Consider the following 12,588-nt stretch of genomic DNA (forward strand, 5'->3'; position numbering starts at 1 on the left):
TGGGGGAGAGCTCAAGTGGCAACAATTTAGACTTTCAAGTCTTACCACTGAAGAAATATATTTCATAACGCTATAGCCTGCCATAGATAGTGATTCCTCTGATGGATCTTGGCAAAGTAAATTAAAAACCTTCTGGAAAGGGTTCACCATTCTAGATTCCATTATAAACATTTACAATTTACAGGAAGAGGTCAAAACATCTACATTAATAGGACTTTGGAAGAAGTTGATTCCAACCCTCATGGATGACTGTGGGGGTTCAAGACTTCAGTAGAGGAAGTAACTGCAGATGTGGCAGAAACTGCAAGAGAACTAGAATTAGAAGTGGAGCCTGAAGATGGGACTGACTTGTTGCTATCTCATGATAAAATTTTAATGGATGAGTTGCTTCTTATGGATGAGCAAAATAAGTGGTTTCTTGAGATGGAATCTACTCCTGGTGAAGATGCTGTGAAAACTGTTGAAATGACAACAAAAGATTAATAGAATACTACATAAATTTAGTTGATAATGCAGCAGCAGGGTTTGAAGAGGCCGACTCCTATTGTGAAAGAAGTTCTACTGTAGGTAAAATGCTATCAAACAGCATCGTGGGGTCAGCCCCACGGCGCAGTGGTTAAGTTCGCACATTCCACTTCAGCAGCCCGGGGTTTGCCGGTTCAGATCCCGGGTGCGGGCATGACATCGCTTGGCAAGCCATGCTATGGCAGGAGTCCCACATATAAAGTAGAGGAAAATGAGCATGGATGTTGCCCCAGGGCCAGTCTTCCTCAGCAAAAAGAGGAGGATTGGAAGCAGATGTTAGCTCAGGGCTAATCTTCTGCAAAAAAATAAAATAAAATAAAACAGCATTGCATGCTATAGAGAAATTGTTCATGAAAAGAAGAGTTAACTGACGTGGCAGACTTCACTGTTGTCTTATTTTAAGAAATTGTCACAGCCACCCTAACATTCAGCAACCACCACCCTGATCAGTCATCAGTGTCAAGTAAAGATGCTCCATCAGCAAAAAGAAAACTCGCTGAAGGACTGGATGATGGTTAGCATTTTTTAGCAATAAAGTATGTTTTTGATTACTGTATGTACTTTATCTTTTAGACATAATGCTATTGCACATTTAATAGACCACAGCATGATGTAAACACAATTTACTGGGAAACCAAAAAATTCCTGTGAGTTGTTTTACTGCGATACTCACTTTATTGTGGTGGTCTGAAACCAAGCCTGCAATATTTCCAAGGTGTGCATACCTGTATAGAAACTGAGAGTTCTCTAACTTAACTCCTAAAAGTTTACTCAATCGACATGTGACAGCTTCTTTTAACACTCAATAGGGAGGTGCTAACTCCAAAGCAGGTTATTTGTTCACGCCACAGAAAAGCAGAGATGAATCCAAATTAACCATAAAGGCCTGAACAGAACAACTCTTCTATGGGTTGCCTGTGGGTGTCAGCAGGTCAAGTTCAAACGTACCTTCTAATTATAAGAGCCAAGAAGTGAACAGTTTGATATTCTATTACCACTTCCATAAAGAACTACCTGAAAATCAGAAATTCTAATGTGTAGGGTCAGACTTTTAATAACGTGTCTTTTTCCCAAAAAATATTTTAAATGTTTAAACCAAAATGAGTTTTACTCCTCATAAATCTCTGCATTAGAAAAATACTTATTTTTCAACCACCCTTTATTTCTATAAAAACCAAGTCAAAACTGATTTAAGTTTGATTTTTCAATTTTAAAAATTAACAGATAAAAAAGGGAGGGGCAGTACTAAGAATATATTAAAAGATTCCAACTTTTCAGTTCTAAATAATGAAAAGTCCAAACAAAGATAGTAATTTTTTAATTAGATTTAAAGATGAACTTGACTTTAATAGAGATGGATTTGGAAATGCTATTTTTAAAAACGCTGCCAAGATATTGTGGCTCTACAGACACTGTTTCTCCACCCCTGGAAGAGAATCAACCGCTCGAGGGCAATTCCCACTTTAGCTACCTAGAGCAAAACTCCACTCCTTTGCTGCTCACTCACTGTTCATTCCTGGAGGATTTAGCCCAATAAAAGTGAAGGTAGGAAGGAGGGATTTAATTCAATCAGGATTTATCCGTTTCGAGTTCTAGATCAAATTTCAAACAATGCGTTAGCAATAACATTGGTGAACTCAGGACAGGTGGGATTACGTCTCTGCATGACTGACTGGGAAGAGCTGGGTGACTGACAGACAATACACACACGACATTTCATCGAATATAAGCCTAGAGCACTTCACAGCTCCTTTGAAATATTTCTGAGTTTCTAAAACATAAGTTAAATTCTATTCATAGTGACTACTTGACTATAATCATCACTTATCAATGTTTTCTATATATATATATATATATATATATAAAACTTTCACCTGCTAGGTAAAAGACACAGGGTAATAACTAATACTATGCACGTATTTTGCCACAACCAACACAAAAGCTTACATATTATACGATTCCATTTATATGAAAGTTCAGAACAGGTAACCTACAAAGACAGAAAGTACATTAGTGGCGGCTAGAGGAGGCGGAATGGGAAAGGACTGATAGTGGGTTCAGGGTTTCCTTTTGGAGTGATGAAAATGTTCCAGAATTAGATAGTGGTGATAGTTGCAGAATTCTACAATGGAAGGGGTTCAAAACAGGCCTCCCCAAGATGTGCCACTTTGGCATGTGGAATATTTTGAGCTAAAGGCAATTGAGAACCTGTGGGCTTAAGAGAACTTTTACCTCTCCCTTAAAGAATTTGAATTGGGGGCCTTGCCCATAATAAGAGGTATTACTAGAAGTTTTTATGACCTTTCTGTATGGCTCAACAAACATCTATATTGAACATGTGCTCTTCTTATCATCCTGTGAATTACCCTCCACCCCTTTGAAGCCTCAGGCCCCTATCCCATTCCTTAGCTCAAGATAGTATATACACCTCTCATGTATGTGGGGTTCCCATATGTACAAAATTAAATTTCATTTCTCCTATTAATCTGTTTCATGTCAATTTAATTCTTAGACCAGCCAGAAGAACCTAGAAAGGTCGAGGAAAATTTCTTCCTCCTCCACAGCAAATATACTTATTTTGCTTTAGAATTCTTGAGAGCATTAAATTATCTCTATCACCACAAACACAGAACCCCCCAAAAATGAACACAAGACAAAATACAAGATGATAGCATTTTTTTTAAAAAAGCATTTGACACTACTAAATTCCCAAAGTCTTCTGAGTCAAGATCAAATGAGACCAAGGAAAACCACGGCCAGGACTGAAAAGGTGCAAGGGAGTGGAGGAAGGCTTGACTCTCCCAGCTATGGGAACAGAGTACATTTACTGAAACTCAGGCTTGAAAGTAGCAGGAAAAGCAGAACAACAATAAGCTATATATATTAACTTCTCTGGAAAATGTCAGTGGCCTAGACTTTCTACTCCTGGACAACACATTGATAACACCAACTCCATTTCAGCAAGACTGTAGGAAGACAGAGAAAGAAGCAGCTAAGCAATGCAAAATCCCAAGTGATATCAAGATTCTACATATGTCTACTTAAATAAAATACATGGCCATCTCAATAAGAATGTTCAGGAACGTTAAAGGAATAAAATCAAGAAACTATTGATAAGCTATTTATAATGAAAGAATGACAAAAAAAAGATATTGCCCTAGATTTATATTATTATATAAAAACAAAGTTTTACTTGTCTCAACTTGTCAATTCTTTATGATGAAATAAGCCAATTTCACTGCTGACAAATACAATAACTACAGTAAACAGGCATGCCAAAATCAATGCAGATTCTCAAAAAAGGTCAAAGAATCAACTGTTAGTTTAAATTGGTTAATTTTATTAAAATTGTTAAACATGACAGGATGTCAGAGAACTCCCAGATTCTCTTACACATGAGCACAACTGGATTAATTCGACCCAAATTTTTTAATAGCTCTCCCAATTTCTAAAAATACATCACTTTCTCACTTATCTTAAAATTTCTGCTTTACTTCTCTAGCTTTACCTCAAAAGAAACTTCTTCAAGGCCATCTATCTTGACTTAGTGAAAGCAAAATAATCACAGCACTCAGCAGCGCCATGAAGATTTCAGAGCCCCAGGGACTGACTAGGCAGATGCCGTGGAAAGCGCCTGTGGGGAGAGGACGGCCGAGAGCTGAGACCGCGCCACAGCTGCAGGGATTGAAGCTGCTAGCTACGGAATCAAGCTCAGGAGAGACTCCGGGCACAATTCCGGCATCCGAAATAAATTAAAGTAAACAGTCTTGCTCGCTCTCATCCACCCTGTTAGCAGCCTCTCAGCTGAATGGAGACCACACACTCAGACCACACAGAGACAGCTGAAGTCCTCGCACGCAACATCTACAAGCTGTCACTCAGCAGTGCAGAGAGAGGGGAGAAGGAGGGGGAGTGCTGGGGGCTGGGAGAAGAGGGAAAGAGGGGGAGGGCAGAGAGGAGTCTCCTCTACATACAGCTGGATCGAGTGATGTGTGGTTTGGAGAAAGGGCAAAACCTCTCTGAGAAAACAAGCCGGTCGTGGCCTCCTGTGGCCTTGACCTGTACTCCCCCAGACCAATTTAGCAGCTGATGAAGGATTAACAAAGCATCCATTTAACATCAATTAACCTCCTATCCATCACGGGTCAAAAGAGAAAATTACCATTATAAAAGCATTTCATTAAAATAAAGATGAAAGGCCACATTTTCTTCCAGTTTATAAGAGACACTTAAATAGATGCATTTTCTTTTAGATTTATATTAGTTTTAACCCATCTGCCTCTTTTCGTTTAATGAAGCACACAGGATGAATTTCAAATGGTTCTCCAATAAAGGTCAGGAAATTTTAATTTTGTATGTGTGTGTGAGGAAGATTGGCCCTGAGCTAACATCTGTGAAAATCCTCTTTTTTTTTTTTTGAGAAGCTTAGCCCTGAGCTAACATCCGCTGCCAAACCTCCTCTTTTTTGGCTGAGGAAGACTGGCCCTGAGCCAACATCCGTGCCCATCTTCCTCTACTTTATATGTGGAACGCCTGCCACAGCATCGCTTGATAAGCGGTACATAGGTCTGCACCCAGGATCCGAACCAGTGAACCCTGGGCCACCGAAGCAGAGTGTGTGAATTTAACCACTGCACCACTGGGCCAGCCCCTCTATTTTTTTTTTTTTTTTGATGTGGAATGCTACCACAGCACGGCGCCACCAATGGTGCCAGGTCCACACCTGGGATCCGAACCCATGAACCCCATGCCGCTGAAGCTGGAGCACACAAACTTAACCACTACACCACCACGCCAGCCCCAGAAAATTTTAATTTTATAATTTTCCCTTATTTCATTGTAGCACAATCTATAATTTTCCAAAATATTTATTGGTACAATAAAAGAGAGTAAATTACTTTTTTACATAACTTCAGACTAAAAACATATAGAAAAAAATAACTAGTAATGATGTGGATCAAGGCTGCCCCAGGGAGAGAAACCCAAGGCGTCCTGGCCCACATACCAATCTATATCGTCCTCCAGAAAGTATAGGACATCCTGACCTGATCTGTATCCAAAGTTTTAGGACCAGCCAATAACCAGACCCCACTTGCACTGATACCATTTTAACAACTTTTTTACAAGATCTTTCCTTTGTCTTGTAAAGAAATAACTCACATACCTATGCCTTATAAAATTTAGCCCTACCCTTCAACCCCTGCAGCTCTTCACTGCCCATGGGTCCTGTCCCCATGCTACTCTCTGAATAAAAGGAGCACTACTACCAGATCTTGAGAGTGCAAGAAATGTTTCTTTTGACTCCTTAGCTCGCCAAGCCCACATCAGTAGCAGTAATATTTGGGGGGACGGGGGGGGGGGGGGGTTGTGCAGAAAATGTAACCACAAAAGTAGCTTTAACGATTAAACGAAAATTTTTTTTACTATTTGGCAAAGAATTTTGCTGATTTGAATAGCAGACAAAAAATATGAACAAGTGATCAGGTGTCTTACCCCATCAGGTCCCCAGATGAGGCCAGGAGCTGGAAAAATAGAAGTTCTGATTCACGGAAGACTTGGAGAACCTTCACCAAACAGGCCAAGGAAAGCCTCCTGATGTTAAAAGTACTATTTTCTTAAATCAGGCCATAGCAAAGTAAAAGTATTCCCCCCAAAATACCAAAAAATGAAAATAGTAATAATAAACTCTCAAACTCCACCCCCTCCATGCTACTCAAAACAGCAACACCAAGGAGCAAATCACAAAGGAGGAATCTCAAGACCCCAGCCTAACTCACTGAGTGAGAATCTGCCTTTTAGCCATCTGTTGCACATTAACGCTTGAGAAGCACCAAGTAGGCTTATCCTGTCCAGAGCCATCTTGGACCCAAAGGACCCCAGAAAAATCTAGCTGCAGAGCTGCCTAGTGACTTTCAACAATAAAATTACACTCAACTAGACTCTCAGGCCACACAGCAACAGAACCAAACTCTGGAACTCACTGTACCCTCCTTGAGTCATGTTCAACCTATGCTAGGATAGACCTGACCTTCAGGGCTGGGCTGGGCTGGCCCCAAAGAGATCTCCCAGAGATACTGAGAAAAGAGTCTTACAGCAGGGTAATTTACTTCCTTCAGTTTTCTGTAATCTCAGACTCTACTTCTCCTGAGCAGAGTCAAGGTCAAGTCACCTCAGCACTGCCACACATTTACCATCTAACAGCACAGAGTGGGACAAGTCTTAGGGTCAGGAGCACTTCGGTCCAGTTTTCTAAATTAATCATCTGTCTCTTGCTCCACCTCAAAATCATGGTTAACAAAAATATAATCATGCACAAATCTGAAAGAATCCCTGGGGTAGAAAGCATCCTGAGAAGATTCACTGGTCCTCAGCAGGAGCATCTGCAGAAGTGAAGGCCTGAGCAGATGGAAACGGAGGAGAGCTGCCCTGCTCTCCAGCTCGCTCTTAGGTTCTTTCCTCTGTGACTCCTAGAAACAAAAGATCATTGAGACACACAATGCTTTTAAATGAAAATGTAAGTATTTATGCTTTAATTCATTTGGAAAAAAATCCAACGATTTAAAAAATACAACTGACAAATAGCACTTTTTTTTTTTTTTGGTGGGGGAAAAACCTTCACTCTGGCTACAATGTTTGGAGGAACGAGACTAAAGAGAAGAGCATCTACATGAGGTGACTGGAAAGAATACTGGAAGTAAAATAGAATATAGTGGAAAAGCCTGACACTTTGGCTCTCCAGAGCTCCCACATAACTGATCTGTTACATAAATAGTTGATTCCCTAGCTAGTCTCTTAAAATAAGCACTGGATTCCATCTTAGTTAGAAGAGTTCATTAAAAGTCTCCCTTATTTCCCAGAAACTATAAAATCTTCCTGCCTCAGCAGGCTGTCTCTTCCTAAAGGACAACTGCTTTCACAACATTTCAAAGCCAAAAGCAGTAGGTCTAAAAGTGGCTGGTCCTCTACCTCATGCCATCGCACACTGATGACATATCAGAAATGAAACAGGCCAGTGCAAATCCACGCCCCACCCCCACCACTCCACCAAGAAAAGCAAATATAAAAACAAAAACCTCCTTAAGAAGATACTCTTAAGGGAAAGAAGGAAGAGTAGTTCCATGCAAAAGCATAGCATTATTCACGTATCAATCTATTGCTACTTGCACCCACATCCCTACGACTGCCTCTTTATTAGATCTACATTGGGTGGACAAAACATTAATTCCTGCCATTTTCAGAAATGTAATTTTTCAGAAAAAGATATCCAGATGCTTTTTTTCCCCCAGAAAGATAGATCATGTGAACAATACTGAAGAAGTCGTTATCAAATAAAATTGATTTCGATCTTTTAGTCCATTGAGAAGATTTGGGATATATATAGAAATTGATCATCCAGCACCTCAAAAGATGACAGTGTTGGATTTCTATCCCTCAGGAAAACAGATACAGATAAACCAGAATTTGGAACAAGGAAATCCCCTCAGATTGTTCAATCAAAACAAACATTTATTTGGGACATTTTCTACGTTCCAGGCACTACATTGGGGAAATAATAAGAACAAGATTTTGTGACAAGGAGGTTATGGATGACCTTGGCCTTCAATGGAGTGATGGGCACCAAAACCAGACAGCAGTGGGATGAGCGAAAAGTTGAGTACAAAGAACTATTTAAGAAATTTGGCTGGGAAGGGAAGAAAAGAGAGAAATTTTAACAGGGAAATGTAAAATCAAAGGAGGATGCTACTTTTTTAATTGCTGTTTTTCTGCTTTGCTTTATCGTTACCTGTGTCTAAGAATGTTTAAAGGGTGACAGGAAGCAGCCTTTGGCAAGAGATGAACAACTGAGTGAAGTGCTCTCGCAGGCAGGAGTAGAAGGGACATAAAGCCCAGGAACAGGGATAGATAGGTCTTAGAGTAAATGCAATCTCTTTCAATGTAACTGGGGAAGGAGGAAGGTTTTTTGGAAGAAAGAGTATGAGATTCTCCTCTGATAGCTCTATTAGTTCTGAAATACGTGGCAAGATTATCTGCTAACAGTATAGATTTTGTGAAGGAATGAGAGGTTTGAGAAGAGAAGGGCAGAAAATGCTTCAAATAGATTCTGCACAGAACAGAAGCAAGTGCTGAGGAGGAAAACACTAGAAAATTCTTTGATGGCCAGTTGAGACTGGTGACCATGGATTTATAGGGTACAAATCTAGATGCTAGGATTTTCCCCTGCTGCTCTCAGCAACTCAGTTCAAGCATTCAAGGAGGTAAGAGTTGAGATGGTCCAGGGCTGAGAAATTGCCAGCCAGGTGATACAGAAGGATGATGATACAACTGAGCAGAATGGAATGACAGCGACCGAAGATCAGGTAAAGGCAGGTAGAATGGGAGAAACTAAGCGAGGGTTAGAAAGACAAGAGACTGCAAGCAAAGAGCGGGGGTCTGAGCTTTGGATTTCAGAAGTGGACCAGCCTCAGGCTGGGGCACTTCAGTCCTGCTCCCTGATCCCTGAGCACCACATCTCAGGTCTAACAGCCACAGCCTTCTCTGTGGCTCCCACTTGCAGCGAGCTCTGCTTTCTCCTTTTGTCCCTTCCAGCTATTAGTTTCTCTTTGGGCCTCACTACACCTTTGTTCCCTAGCCCCGCCCACACCTCCACAAGTAGTCCCTTCACTAAAATCTCCTTATCTGAACCATCTGGCATGAATTCTGATTCCTGCTGAGACCCTGACTTACCCACCTACACATCATGTCAATTACACAGGGCATTCACGAAAATTAAACTGAAACCAAATATTCACGGCTTTTTGTCTTTCAGTAAAATTACGAAACAATGAAAGATAAAATCACATACCCTCCAAAATCACAGAAATTTTAAGTGGAAAAGGACTTGAAAAATTCATCAAAGCTTACAGATGAAACTAGGTGCCAACCTTGCCAAAAGCAGCACAGCTGGCAAGTACCAAAGGGAGAGGTCCCTTGGCGCTGCACCAGGATCACCCAACACTAACTCTGTGCCCAGCACCACCCTAGGGGCCTGCCTGGATCCACCTCATGCACCTTACATTCTAAGTAACTCATATCTAGGTTTCCCAGGTTTCAGTATCCACTCTTTTTTCCATTACTGGCACCAAGATTTATTGTAAGTGGGAAACACTAAGTACAAGGAATTACTAAAACCAAAACCAAAAATAAAGCCAATTGGATGATGCACCCCAGTCTTAAACGCTACCAACAATACTAAGTTAAAGAATATTCATGAAGCTTTTGAGGAAGCCTAACATCATTTTCCAGAAAAAAAAGCCTCATATATCAGTCCAAACTCCTCTGCCTGACCATCAAGGTCATAACGCAAATGCACTCACTTACCAGCCTGTGGCCTTTTGTTCCTGATGTGCCACCAGATGTTCACGCCTTCCCTGCGAAGGACCACATCCTCTCCATCAAGGTCTGACCTCCATGAAGCCTTCCCAAGGACTTGAACCCCAACAGATCCTTCCCTTCTCTGAATTCCGGCTATACTTACACTCAATACTACAGTTTAGTTCTCAGCAATTCTTTAATCGAGAGGGCAAATGTGCCCATTCTGAATCCAGGCTAATAGCACTCTATCTCTGACGTGTGTGTCAGGCACATGTTAAAATTGGGAGACACAAAAATGACTGAGACTAATCCCTGTCAGGCAAGGGCTTAAGCTTTTGACAGATATGTAAACACCAGTATATCTATAGCCTCTAAGACAACACAGGGTTACCCTTGTGCTAAGTGGTTATAGGATTCACTGAGTTGGAAAATTTCAAAGCAGGAAGAACTCTTAGAGATAATCTAGCTTTATGTATTCTCTGACTACAGGAAAAAGGAAACTGAAGCCCAAAGAGGCGAAGTATCTCAGCTCATGCTATGAAGCAGGTGGGTGGTAGCACACGACCAGTAAACGGCTGCTTTGACTCCTACGCCAAAACACCTTTTGAATCTATAATTTCAAACTGAGGTCCAAGGATGCCGATGGGTGTGTCCACAGCATCAAGATTCATAATTTCTCTACAATTACCTTAAGTTTGTGTGTTTGTGCCAACAATACTTTTAAATTAACATAAACACACTGCATCATGTAATTATAATGGAATTCTACTACCATGTGATTTTACCAGGCACTCCAGGAGAGCCATGAACAGATCCCCCAGGGTCTGGGAACAACCGACATTCTAGACTACTGCTTAGCAGAGTGACCAATGTTCTCTCTCACGCCAGTCAATTTCAAAATTCTCTCTACTCATTACTGACCTAAAACTCATCCATTTAATAAACATTCAATAAGCTCCCAATATGTGGTGGGTGCATACGTACTAGGATACTGGCTAGTGAAGATGAGTAAACTAGAGGAGTGGAAAAGGAACTGAGAGACAAACTGGAAACCCAGCATTTCCCATATGGCCTGGGTGATCCTGCCCCTGCCTCACACCAAAAATTGTCAAAGTCCTTTATTCGAAAACTGTGTTTGTAAAATTTTTTGAGTATCAATTTCATTTCTCATAAGACTCATACATAACAGGCTCTCAAATATTTGTGGAATGAATGAAAAATTAACTTAGCAGATTAATAACCGTTTTTAGAAAAGTAATAGTCCAAAATGATATTCAGTAGAGGAAATTAAACGCTTGACAAGAAAAAATAAATATTTTCTGAAACTTCCAAGAGTTGTTCCAAGTTACACTGGGGGATCCTCTGCTTCTCAGCTTAAAATTATTAAATTTCTACTTAATCCAAGAGAAGAGAACATTTAGTACTAAGCACACATTATCCTCTTTCTATTACCACCCTTTGAGTCAACAACTTTCAACACACAGATGATCCCTGAGAAGCTTTTAGCTTTCAGTTCCTTTGTCACTGGAGTCAATTACACAAAGCCTGGCCAGAATATCCGTACTACCATTTATAAATAAAATATTCGCATCATTAGGAGACGGACTCACATAACCTCAGTTAGAACAAGCTTTCAATACAGTGTACCCAAATGATTTAACTAAGGTGTGGCTGAATTTTAAAATATTTTCCAAAGTTTTCCCTATAAGTTTACTCAGATTCGTTACAAAAAAAAATAAAAAACAAAAAACAGATTTTCTCCTTCTTATGTGATCGACCTTCAGCGATTAGGAACAGGTTATTTCCACCTAAAGACCAGCTCTCTCAGGACCCGTTTCTTGGCATCAGGACAGCGTCCACTCGCAAAGCGTCGGGGCGGCAGGTCCAGCACCAGCCGCCGCCGGGCAGGGCCGGGAGCCCGCCGCACCGCCTCGGCACCGGGGAGCAGGCGACTCCGGGCCGGCCGCTCGAGGCCCGCGCCCTGGCAAGCAGGACACTCCGGCAGCGCGCCCGCCGACGCCAAACGGCCTCCCGCGCTCCCCTCGCCGCCCAGGCCCTCGCGGCGGCCGCCCCAGCGGGGCCCCGAGCGCGGGCTGCCCCGCGGGCAGGCGGCCCCAGCCCGGAGGCGGCTCCGACACGTACCTGCAGCCGCCGCAGCCGCGCGCGCACTTCCGCCCGGCCGCGCCGCACTTCCGCCCCGGGAGCGCCGAGGGAGTCGCTCCGCAGCGCAGTCGAGCGCCGCGCCGTCGATGGCCGGGCGTCCGCCGAGGAGCGGGGCTGCGCGGGGCTGCCGCCTGGGGGCGCGCCGGGGCCCGTCCGTGCCCGTGCCCTCGGGTCCCTCGCGGAGGCCGGAGCGTGACGCTCGGTGAGCTCGGTGAGGTGACGCTGCTGGGGGCCGGGACCGGGCTCCCGCCGAAGCCCCGGGAGGCGACGTGACGCACGGAGCCGCCGCACCGGGGAAGCTGCGGAGGAGGATGGCAGCGGACAGCTGCAAACCGTGTTGACTGTTTCAGTTCAACGCACCGAGCCAGCGCCCCACTCGGCTGGGCGCGGAGCGGGGCGCCGGGGACGCGGAGGGGCGCGAAGGGCGGTCGCTCCTGCGGGACCCCGCGGGGCCGAGGGTAAAGCGCGGCCTGCGGAGCGCGAGGAGGCGCCGCGGGGCGACGGCGGCGGGCTGGCCGGAGTGACGGGGGCTGCGCCAGGGACAGCGCT

General features: G+C 43.2%; 1 protein-coding gene across 24 annotated transcripts in view; it reads right to left on the reverse strand.

Annotated features, from left to right (window-relative positions):
- Positions 1–12,588, reverse strand: part of EXOC2 (exocyst complex component 2) — a 206,597-nt gene extending 194,009 nt beyond the window's left edge. For 3 of the 24 annotated variants that reach the window (XM_070244037.1, XM_070244024.1, XM_070244008.1), the window contains exons 1-2: positions 12,019–12,075; positions 6,019–6,992 (exon numbers count right to left, since the gene is read on the reverse strand). The gene's annotated coding sequence lies outside the window, so the exon portion shown is untranslated. Of the gene's footprint in view, positions 1–6,018; positions 6,993–9,882; positions 11,960–12,018 lie in introns of those variants that run through there. The other 21 variants (XM_070244035.1, XM_070244023.1, XM_070244007.1 and 18 more) reach the window with 13 other exon arrangements.

Source organism: Equus caballus, chromosome 20, assembly GCF_041296265.1.
Source record: "Equus caballus isolate H_3958 breed thoroughbred chromosome 20, TB-T2T, whole genome shotgun sequence".
NCBI lineage: Eukaryota > Metazoa > Chordata > Mammalia > Perissodactyla > Equidae > Equus > Equus caballus.